The sequence below is a fragment of the Petaurus breviceps genome, unplaced genomic scaffold (genome assembly GCF_028583685.1).
Source record: "Petaurus breviceps papuanus isolate PSGF00001 unplaced genomic scaffold, PetGlider_PUasm1.0 38, whole genome shotgun sequence".
Taxonomy (NCBI): domain Eukaryota; kingdom Metazoa; phylum Chordata; class Mammalia; order Diprotodontia; family Petauridae; genus Petaurus; species Petaurus breviceps.
Genome location: NW_027186304.1, coordinates 79,470,862 through 79,482,142, shown reverse-complemented (window position 1 = coordinate 79,482,142; position 11,281 = coordinate 79,470,862).

The following is an 11,281-nucleotide window of genomic DNA, read 5'->3' as shown; positions in this document are numbered from 1 at the left end:
AAAGAGAAAACCTAGAAATAATGGCAAATTTAGACTAGATAGTAGAAGGAAAACTTAATTAGTGTTATCTACATGCATAACAGCCTATGGCTATAATAGTAATGGAATTTGAATATGCCCTTGTATTGGCAAGTAAACAGGTACTTATCACTTAGTTTCAAGTTAATTATATCAAGCCTCTGTTAAGAAACAGAAGGTATTAACCCCTGTTGCTGACATAACAGGAAGGGGTGAAGAAGGGAGGAGCTAATACATTATATAAGGAAAAAGCACAAGCTGGAGAGTCAGAACTTCTTGGAGAAAGCCATGTGGAGGCAGAGGAGGAGAGGTCCAGGTTGGAGAAAGTGATTTTGATTTTGAGAATGGAGCTTATGGGGGCAGAACTTCTTTTGAGAGCCAGGTGAAACTTGCTGAGAGCTTCAGAGGGCCAGCTGGAGCTGCCAAAGACTTCTGAGGGTCGAGATGCTGAGGACTTCTGAGGGCCAGCCAAAGCTGCCAGAGGAAACATGAATGTGGTGTCAGTACTTTGTCTCTCTGTTTTGGGTCTATGTTTATTTCACAGGAAGAAAGTGAATTGATGAGGATGCTGGCAATGTGAGTGAATGTTATTGTGGCTTTGTTAAGCCTTGCCTTCTCAGGAACAGAAACTGTGAATGACTTGAGGTGGACTGTACACTATGAGCTTCAGTATGGTACAGGAACTGCATAGAGAGCTGGACAAGGAACTGGGAGCTGTCTGCCTTTGAACTCAGGTGGCAGTTGATTAGATTTGGGCAGGAGCTGGGACCATGGAAGAGGAACCATGGAAGCTGAGAGCCTGCCTTGAGTCAAGACGAAAAGACCTCTCCTTGGGTATTTAATGATGACCGATGAGATTGTAACTTATTTGTGACCTATGTGTAGATGGCCTTTGTACTTTCCACTACTCCTTAAGAGGGTACCTAGTAGTGACTGATGAAATTGTAACTTACTTGTGACCTAGGGGTGAATGGCCTTTGTATTTTGTGATTGACTAAATGAATGTACTTTGTTTAAGAAGGAAAACTTTCTGATTGAAGAGATAAAAATGGTGTGACCTAGGAGTGGACTTTGTGACTGACTAAATGAATGCACCTTATTTAAAGAGAACTTTAACCATTGTACTTTGTGATTGAATTAAGAATTTACTAAATGAAGGACTTACTAAATGAATGTACTTTGTTAAAACCATGTGACTACTTTGGTGAAAACTATGTGGTCATTTAGGTGATAAGTTGTGAAGTTATATTATTCTTAATGGTGTACTTTGACTTCTATGAATGTTTTGTCTTAGTTTCTTATTAAATAAATAGAGAGTTCACTATACTGTGTAATCTGAACCTTGAAAAGCTGTTCACAGCACCAGTCCTCTGGAAAACTGCTTGTGCTTGGCTTTACAATGGGGTTGCTCTTTATAAGAGTTTTTTGTTTGTTTGTTTTGCTTTTTGGAGGGGCAATTGGGGTTAAGTGACTTGCCCAAGGTCACATGGCTAATAAGTATTAAGTGTCTGAGGCCAGTAACTCAGGTCCTTCTGACTCCAGGGCCAGTGCTCTATTCACTATGCCACCTAGCCTCTCTGTATAAGAGTTTTTTAAGCATAAAAAGGCTAGATTGCTACTTGGGGAAATTTCAGTAAAGGTACAACTGGACTAATTGATGTTCATGATTCAAACTTCTTGCTTTCGGCTCTGTAAACTCCAGTCCTGGGTTCCCCATTGTCTGGATTGGTGAATGCCTCACATGGCCCATATATCAAGGAAGCCCCAGTCATGCTTCTGTTTATTCCCTAGTCACTTTCAAAATACCTCGTTATCTCATGCATACTATTTCTCTCTACTTTCAAGTCCAGGAACTATCATCAAATCACTGCTTCTAGAAAGGATGGACCAATATATTCCCTTATGGTAACATCATCCTGCATACAAATCATCCAAATAAAAGTCCTTCCCATTATTGTCCCCTTTGTCTCTTATATATGTTATTTCTTCCATTAGAGTATAAGGTCTTCAAGGTCAGTAACTATCTTTGCTTCTCTATCTTTATCCACAGTATTAATCATGGGCTCTGCTCTGTTCAATTATTTTCAGTCATGTTCAACTCTTCATGATCCCATTTGGGGCTTTCTTGGAAAAGATTCTGGAGTAGTTTGCCATTTCCTCCTTCATCTCATTTTGTAGAAAAGGAACTGGTGTAAACAGGGTTAACTGACAAGGTCACACAGAGAGTATCTGAAGGCAAATCTGAATTCAAGTCCTCTGGACTCCAGGGCCAGAACTCTATCCTCTCTGTCACCTAGCTGCCTTACCAATCATGTAGCAAACACTTAATAAATGCCTTTTTGTTTATTCATTTATTCTGAGGTTTTATAAAAATTTATCTAGGACAGGGCTTCTTAAACTGTGGGTCATGACCCCATATGAGGTTGCAAAACATTTGGCAACAGTGAAAGGTTTCTAAATGTGCAGCAACCCAAAATTAGAAATCAAATATATAATGAATCTGAGGTGTTTCTGGTAGCACTTGCCCATGTTGCACCACACAACTTTATTGCAGCCTTGGTTCTGAACACAAAGCATGTGCACTTTGCATTGTTCATGCCCTCTGGCCATGCAATGCCAAGGAACACTGGTAAAAGCCAAAAAGGGTTTGTGAGTGAAAAACGTTTAAGAAGCCCTGGTCTAAGAAAGAAGATTGGCAATATCTACTGAGATCTGTGGGACACTATCGTGGGATTGATATGGAAGAATTACAATGTTCAAAACATCTAGAAAAATCTAGAAATGACAACAGAAAGTGGCATCTATTCTGCCTCTTGGGAACTGTGAAAATGTCAAGAGTAAGGATGGGAATTGCTAACCAATGCTACTTGCTGGTAGGCATGGAAAATTATAGGAAGAATCACATGCAAAAGAAATTTTTAGATGCCATTAATGATGAAAGGCCTACCTAGATAGTACATGACTGCAAATATCTGTGGTTATGCAGTTTGTTGAGAAAGAGGAATCACTGTATAGTGGTATTATTTTCTATGAGTTTGATTAGCATTCTGGGTGTTTTCTTCAACTTGTAAATGCAAATTTAGTACTCTTGAGTTTTATCAACTCTGTGCATTCAAGGGAAGATAGTGATAATATCCTGGGCCATCTCATATGATACACTTTTCAGATTTCATGAATGGGGGCAGTGATCCAGGGGTGAGAAATACCCCACAGTGACCTGTGTCATGTAGAACTTTTCACACAAGGGTTACATATAATTTTATAAACTTTTGATGAATTCTCAGTTTTGACTATGACCAATACTGCCTCCTTTATTTCATCTTGTCCTCTCTCAGAATCATAAAGCTTTACAAGGATGTATAGAAGGAATATCTAAAGTGCCCTAATGGGTCATTTTTCAAGGCTAGATAAGAACTAAATCCAAACCTTCAAATGAGCAAGGTAACAGTTTTACATCCAAGAGTGGTATAAATCTATCAGTTGAAATAGGCACTAGAATCATTTATGGGCAACCAAGGAAAAACTCATCACCTTGTCCATGATGATTGTAAGAAACTGACATCTTAAATGTTTCCTGTGAATATATTGAGAAACGAAAGTGAGTAAAGCAAAGAAAGGGTCATGTTGGCCTCAGAACTATGGCTTGTGAGTCTTTATTCATAAATCAACATAAACAGAGCCTTAATAGGCACTTTTTATGGCAATAAGCTAAAGATATTTCAGTTATCATAAAATTTTATGGGTAAAGCCAGTCTAGAATTTGCCCATGAATCCAAAGGGCACTAGAAACCTGAACTCCAAAGGCTATAATACAGGTCAGGCTGAACTTAACCTATGAAATAATCCTTAATAATGGCTTCAGGAGGATAACTAGACTGATTTTACAATATACAACCAGAGGGAATGATCCTTGCAAATGATGAGTGGGCAGTGGAATAGAGTGGGAAAAGACTCAACCATGACTCAGGAAACATGGATTCTAGACTAGTCCTGCTGCTAATGAGCTGTGTGACCTCTGCTGAGTCACTTGACATTTCTGGTTCTTGATTTCCTCAATTGTAAAATGAGGCATTTAGATTAGATGAATTTCTATGGTCCTGTCTAGCTCTAAAGGCTATGATTTTAACCAAGAACTCCATGTGTAAATTATAGGGGGGTTGATGTTGGATCAATTAAAAAAATGTTGTTTGTCCTTTATTTTTGAAGGGGAACAGTGACATAATGGGGTGATATCTTCATTTGTGTGTGAATCAGATTTAAGTGAGGCAGAGTTGTGAAGAGTCATCAGTCTTGTTCTCTCTTCCAGAGTCATCAAAGTCCAGTGGCAGGACAAAAGTAAAGACTTCTGGTGATGGCCCAGGATGCAGTGGATGACCTTGGCATCTTCAATGTCTGACCAAGCTCTAAGCACTGCACAGCACCTAATTTAGCCGCCTTCATGGACAATGAAAAAATTGTTCTCATCTGCCCATTCTATTGGGGAAAGTCTTCACGTGCTTGGGTAGGCATCCCCCTAATTCACTGATGGGTTTGAGGCTTGTTGGTTATCCTTAACCTGGTTTAGCTTGTCCACCATGATAGTTTCCCAAGGTGTGGCCACTGCAATCCTACAGCTTCTTAGAGCCTCAGATGAGAGTTGGGTGAAAGTGAATACCAAAGATGAATGAGAAACACTAAAAAGGGCTAAGCAAGCCCTCATATAAGAGGTGCTATTCCTCCCTGAACATCCCATAAACCCTACACAAAGAATAACTTTCTAACAATTAGAATTGTCTGGCAATGGATCAAAATACCTTCATAAATAGTGAACCTTCTCTCACTGCATTTGCTCAGATAGAGATTGAATGACACTATGATGGCTAGGGGTCTGGGCAAAATGACCTTGAAAGTTCTGTACAGGCCAACAATTTTGTGATTCCAAAGTAGATATCTTCAAGACAATATGATTATTCCAACAATTTTTTCCATCACTTAAACTTTTTGGAGCAACTCTTCAGAATTGCCTTTAAACCACAGAAAAATAAAAGCAAACAAAATGATGACATTGCTTGATAGTCATACCGCTGTTTTGGGGTCACTTGATTACATACAGTATTTATCATATTTGTCTCTGAATGACTTTTGACTAAGAGAATCATAGTGTATTGGATAATACTGGACAGGGAATCAAGAGACCGGGGTTAGAATACTGCCTGAGATGTTTCCAATTTCTGTGTTTAGGGGGAAATATTCCTTTTCTTCATCAGTCATAATAAGATGTGAATTCTTGTATTATCTTCCTCACAAGGCTGTTTGGAAAAAAGTGTTTTGCAAACTTGCACTAATTAAAATAGACTATTATCTTTAAGAAGCAAATTTCCCCTCAAGGCATGAGGATTTGCCACCACTGCAATACTGTAGCATTATGATGATTATCAACTATGAAAAATTTAGCTATCCTTATCAAGATAATAATCCAAGACAATTCCAAAAGACCCATGATTAAAAATACTATTCACTTCCTGAGAGAGAGAACTAATGAACTCTGAGTACAGATTGAAGCACATTTTTTTCACTTTCTTATTTTTTTCTTGCTTTTATCTATGTGTTTTTTCTTCTGAAACATAGTTAATATGGAAGTGTGTTTTGCATGACTTCACATGTCAAATCGATATCATACTTCTTACCTTCTCAAGGGGTGGAGGGAGGAAGGAGAGAATTTGGAACACAATAATTTAGAATACGAATGTTAAAAATGTACATGTAAATGGGAAATATTTAGCAAAATATATATATATATTTTTAAAAAGCTTCTGTCATTATTTATCACACTCTAACTTTGTTCCAGTTTGTTGTTTAGTCATTTTCATGTCTGACTCCTCATGACTCCATTTGGGGTTTTCTTGGCGAAGATATTGGAGTAGTTTACCTTTTCCTTCTCCAGATCATTTTACAGATGAAGAAACTGAGGCAAACAGGGTTAAATGACTTGCTCAAGGTCATACAACTAGTAAATGTCTCAGGCCAGATTTGAACTCACAAAGATAAGTCTTCTTGACTCCAGGTCATTGCTCTATCCATTGTGCTACCTAGATGCAATGCACAATTGTTTCCCAATAACACTGTCTCTCCCTTTTTCTCTCTTGCATGGGTCCCCGTGTCTTTTTTTACTTGAACAATAGATCAGGTTTACCTTGCCTGCCAGTCATAATGAATTAGGATTCATAGATGTTTAGCCAAATTTCATCGAATTCATAGATGTTTAGCCAAAATGGAACTTACAGACCATTAAATACAATTCCCTCATTTTATAGATGAGGCCCAGAGAAGTTAAGTGATTTACTCAAGAATCTAGGTAAGTAATAAGCTATTAAAGCATAGGAGATAGGATTGAATCTAGGTTTTCCTACTCCTCAGCCACTTCTTTCACTCCAAACTGCCTCTCCAACCTCAGTTCTCAAAACTTGTACCTAGGGTCAGATCTAGCTGACACTGACCACCTACCTACTTAGGCTTCTTTGTTAGAAACTAAAAAGGTAGCGACTATGCAATGAAATACAAGAGGGTATATGCAACTGCCAGGCCTGATGTTCATAGCCAGGGTTGGAAGTTGGCTCCTGGGTAGTTGTGAAAGTTTGTCTCCAGAGTAGAATATGAAATGAAGAAAGACCAACTATGGAGAGATTGTCATTGTTGGGCTTTGGAGGAATTCACAGTAGGAGTTAGGGAGAGGCAGTGATTGATTACTGATATAACTGTGTAGAAGCCAAGAGTGGGTCTGTCAGTGGGAAGGGTCCCTGGGGAATTTGAGGAGTCATTTTGGGTTTGGGGAACTAGATTACTAGAGGATTTAGGAACTTGAAGAGTATGATTCTTGGATCTGAGTAGGCTAGTTATTTCTGCTTGACTATCCTAGGACTGAAAGGAATGGGTCTAAAGACAAATGGCCCCAAAACAATATTTACATGGAGGGCAGAGGAAGGTCATAACAAAGGTTTAGTGGATGTAGCTATTTGATTGGTATAGTTAGGTGACCTTATAGGAAAGATAGAAAAGAGAACATGTAAATAACTGGGTGGGGGAGGTAGGGGAAATGGGTGAGGATTTAGGGGAGCAATTTTATTGGGAATATTAGACATGACTTCATACCACCCTGCCTATTTCTTATCACTTTGACTCTGTATTCTACCCACCTGCTGGGACATCTACCATTGCTCAGACACCCCCCACTTCCACCCTATGGCAAGTGTTTTCCTTCCTAAACTTCTGCCTGTCACTTGCAGCCATACTTCCTGCCAACATGAAGCATCCACCTGCCAGAAAGGACATCTACCTGTTGTCCTCTGACAGGCAATGGCCTGTTTTCCCCCAATATCTGGCTTTCCCACCATGGCTGAGGCTTGCTCTGATCTCTCTTGCTCTCAGAATCTTAGTATCTTAGAATTAGAGATTCCAATAAGCCTGTCTTGATACCAGATACCAGTCACCATGGGCTGATCCTTCTTGCTGAGAGCTAAGCTGCAATCCTGACATGTGTAGTCTGTTCTGGTATACATTTATTAGAAAAGCATGAATCTATGAATACTGCTTTGGAGAAATTAGGATCATTCAAGTGAATGGGAAAATGCTTTTACATCAGCAAGTCAGGGTGGCATAGTAAAATGAGAGCTGGCCTTTGTGTCAAGAAAACCTGGGTTCAAGCTCCTTCTCTGAAATGTCTTTCCCACAAAGTCACTCAACTGTACCCATCAGAAAACTACGTCCACTAAGCCTTTGTATTACCTTCTACTCCCCATGCTCATATTCCTTTAGGATGGTTTTCCTTGGGCCCCAATCCACTCACTCCTAGGAATCATAGCTTAAATCGCCAGCCTTGACTCAGGCCCAGTAGTCAAAAGAAAGCAAAAACACAGGATATTTGGAGCTTCTACAAGGTGATTGCTCTCTACCCAGGAGCGTGCTGAAGTCAGTTCTCATGGGTTCCCAAAGGTCAATTGTTAAATTTTCAGCATGAGCATCTACACCTCTAAAATCAACAAATAATGCAAACCAGAACTTGATCATTTGTGTATTGATTGTCTAGACTTAAGAATGTGATGGAGAAAATTGCTAATAATGCAGATGACACTTCATAGTGTGTCTGACATGTTTTTCAGAGAGTGGTTTGTTAAGCAATCACCAGAGTCTCTAACTCTCACATCATTTGTTCTAAATTCCTGATTTTCACATTGAAATGTGATTGATAGAAACAAAACAAAACAAAAATCTTCTATAGGTTTCAAGCTGTTCTACACTTTTTTCTATGAGCTTTCATTAGATTCATATAGCAATTATTTGAGCTATGACAGAGAGAAGCAAATTTACAGAAAAGAAAATTCTACACAGTGGTGTGCCCAGGGCAAGGTTTTCAAATTACAACTTCTTCATTTGGAAATCATGCCCCCTGTGTATTACCACTCACCACAGGCTTTGAGTCTTTTCTGCAAAACACACAACTCAAAAGTACAAAATGAATGTCTATATACCTTGTGGAATACGATTTCTTATCATTAAAAAGCACTATTAAAAACTGTTACTCTTTATTCTCTTCTGGCCCTTCCCTCACCTCCCTGGATTTTATTTCCTATCTGAATTCCTATTTAATGAAATTAAACATTTATTAAGTACCTACTATGACTTTGGAGTCAGAGGACCTATCTTCAAATTCCAGATTTGTCATTTATAGTATTACTTATATGACCTTAGATAAGTCACTTAATCTTGCTAAGCCTCAGTTTTCTCATCTTGAAAATGAAAGAGTTGAACTAGATGGTGCCAAAGGTCTCTTCTGGTTCGAAGTCTATGGTACTATGTGCAGGCACTGTGCAAAAGACTGAGGATTTAAAAAAAAACAAATATAAAGATAATCTTTGTCCTACAAAATCTTATATTCTATTGAGTGGTTACAACATATATGCATATATGTATGTTCAGAGTTAAATTGAAGAGGGAGAAGCACTTATAATTAAGGGAATCAGGAAAGGCTACATGAAGGAAAGAAGTCAAGTAGTCCCAAATGTCAAAATGAAGAAAGAGTACATCTCAGATATGGAGGCTGTCTTGTGAAACTATATGGAGACACAAGATGGAATGCCAAGTTGAGGGAATATAGTAGTAGTAGAATTTGCTTCTAACAGAGTTGATAAAGAGAAATAGTTTGGAACACAATTTGAAAAGGAGTTAATATCTAGACTGTGTATGGCCTTAAATTTCAAGCTCAGTAGATTGTTTCATATCCTATAAGTAAGTATTTGAAATCACTGAAGATTTCAGGATAGGGGAATGACATGATCTTGTTGAGTCTCAGGAAGATACATGTGGCCACTATGTGGAGAATGGAGTGGAGAGAGGAGAGGCCAGAAGCCAACAATATAATGAGGATGTTCTTACAGAGGTTTAGCTTAGAGATGAGTAGGATCTGAACTAGTGCAAAGGCTATGTGAATATGGAAAAGAGGACAATTATGAAAGATGGGAGGAAGAGTCAATAAAATTTGTTAATTGATTTAGTGAGGAAGAATGGAGACACAAGAATAACCTAAAAGTAATAAATAGGGAACAAAAATAGTTAAAGTGCTATATATCATAGAGACTCAGCCTACTCATGAGCAATTAATATTAATCTAATTGTTTAGATCTGTCTTTATTTGTGTGAAAAGTGCTTTGTAATTGTGTCTTTTCTGTGATTATTAGCATTTCCATTTCAGTGTTTCACTGGGGATTATTAATTTGTTTTTAATTTGTTTGTTGTAGTTGTTTTAGTTGTATGTACAGTTCATTGATCTGCTCTTTTTCTATTTTATTGATGTGTGTTTAGAGACTTTCTCTTAAATATTGCTTGGGCTGCATCCCATAAATTTTGGTATGTTGTGTCATGGGCGTCATTCTCCTTAATGAAATTATGGATCCTTTCTACAATATGCTCTTTCACCCACTCATTCTTTAAGATTAGATTATTTATTTTTAAATTAATTTTTAAACTATGCTTTTATGGTGAATTGAATGTAATCTTATGGCATTATGGTCTGAGAATGATGCATTTAATATTTCTGCATTTGATTGTGAGGTTTTATGTTTTAATGCATGGTATATTTTTGTGAAGGTGCCATATGCTATGAATAGTTGGCACAGTGAATAGAGCACCAACCCTGAAGTCAGGAGGACATAAATTCAATTCAGGCCTCAGACACTTGACACTTAACTAGCTGTGTGACCTTAGACAAGTCACTTAACCTGAATTGCCTTGCCTTCCCCCCTCAAAAAAAAATGGATAGTTGAGTAAAACATATACTCCTTCCTATTCCCATTCAATTTTCTACAGAGATCTCTCATAACTAACTTTCTAAGATTCTATTCATCTTTTTAACTTCTTCCTCATTTTTTTTTCTTTTGTTTTTGTTTTTGCAGGGGGGGAAGGCAGGGCAGTTGGGGTTAAGCGAGTTGCCCAAGGTCACATGGCTAGTAAGTGTTAAGTGTCTGAGGCCTGTTCCAAGTGTGTTTTTGTAAACAACATTTAAGTTTATTCAGCTCTGAGAGGGAAGAATTGAAGTTCCCCACTAGTGTAGTTTTCTGTCTATTTCCTCCTGTAACTTGTTTAAATTTTCCTTTAAGAATTTGGATGCTATGCCATTTGGTGCATACAAGTTTAGTATTGATATTTAATTCTCTGTGGTGCCTTTTAGCAAGATGCAGTCATGTTTGCTAACTGTTAATTTCTTTCCATCCTATTTTCTTTCATGTATTCTCCTCTCTGTCTCTTTTTAGCTTGTCCTTCATATAAATTAAGTTTTGCTTTTGACCACTGCTTTTGTTTATTCACTCTCTTTTTTAGTACCTCCTGATACTGTATCCATTTCACCTTCTCCCTTCTTATTGGGTAATATAGATTTCTATACCCAACTGAGGGTGTGTATGTGTGTGTGTGTGTGTGTGTGTGTGTGTGTGTATTTTTTCCTCTCCTTGAAACAATTTGGTTGACAGTAAGGTTTAAGCATTCTCTATCCCCTTCCCACTATTTCCCCCTCCACTGTAAAAACTCTTTCTTATATACTTCTTCTTTGAAATAATTTTACCGATTCTTCTCCTTTCCCCTTCTCCAAGGCATTCCTCTTTTTTGCTTATCCATTTTTTTGAGGGGGGAAGGCAAAGCAATTGGGGTTAAGTGACTTGTCCAAGGTTACACGGCTAGTTTGGTTCATTTATCTATCTATCTATCTATCTATCTATCTATCTATCTATCTATCTAT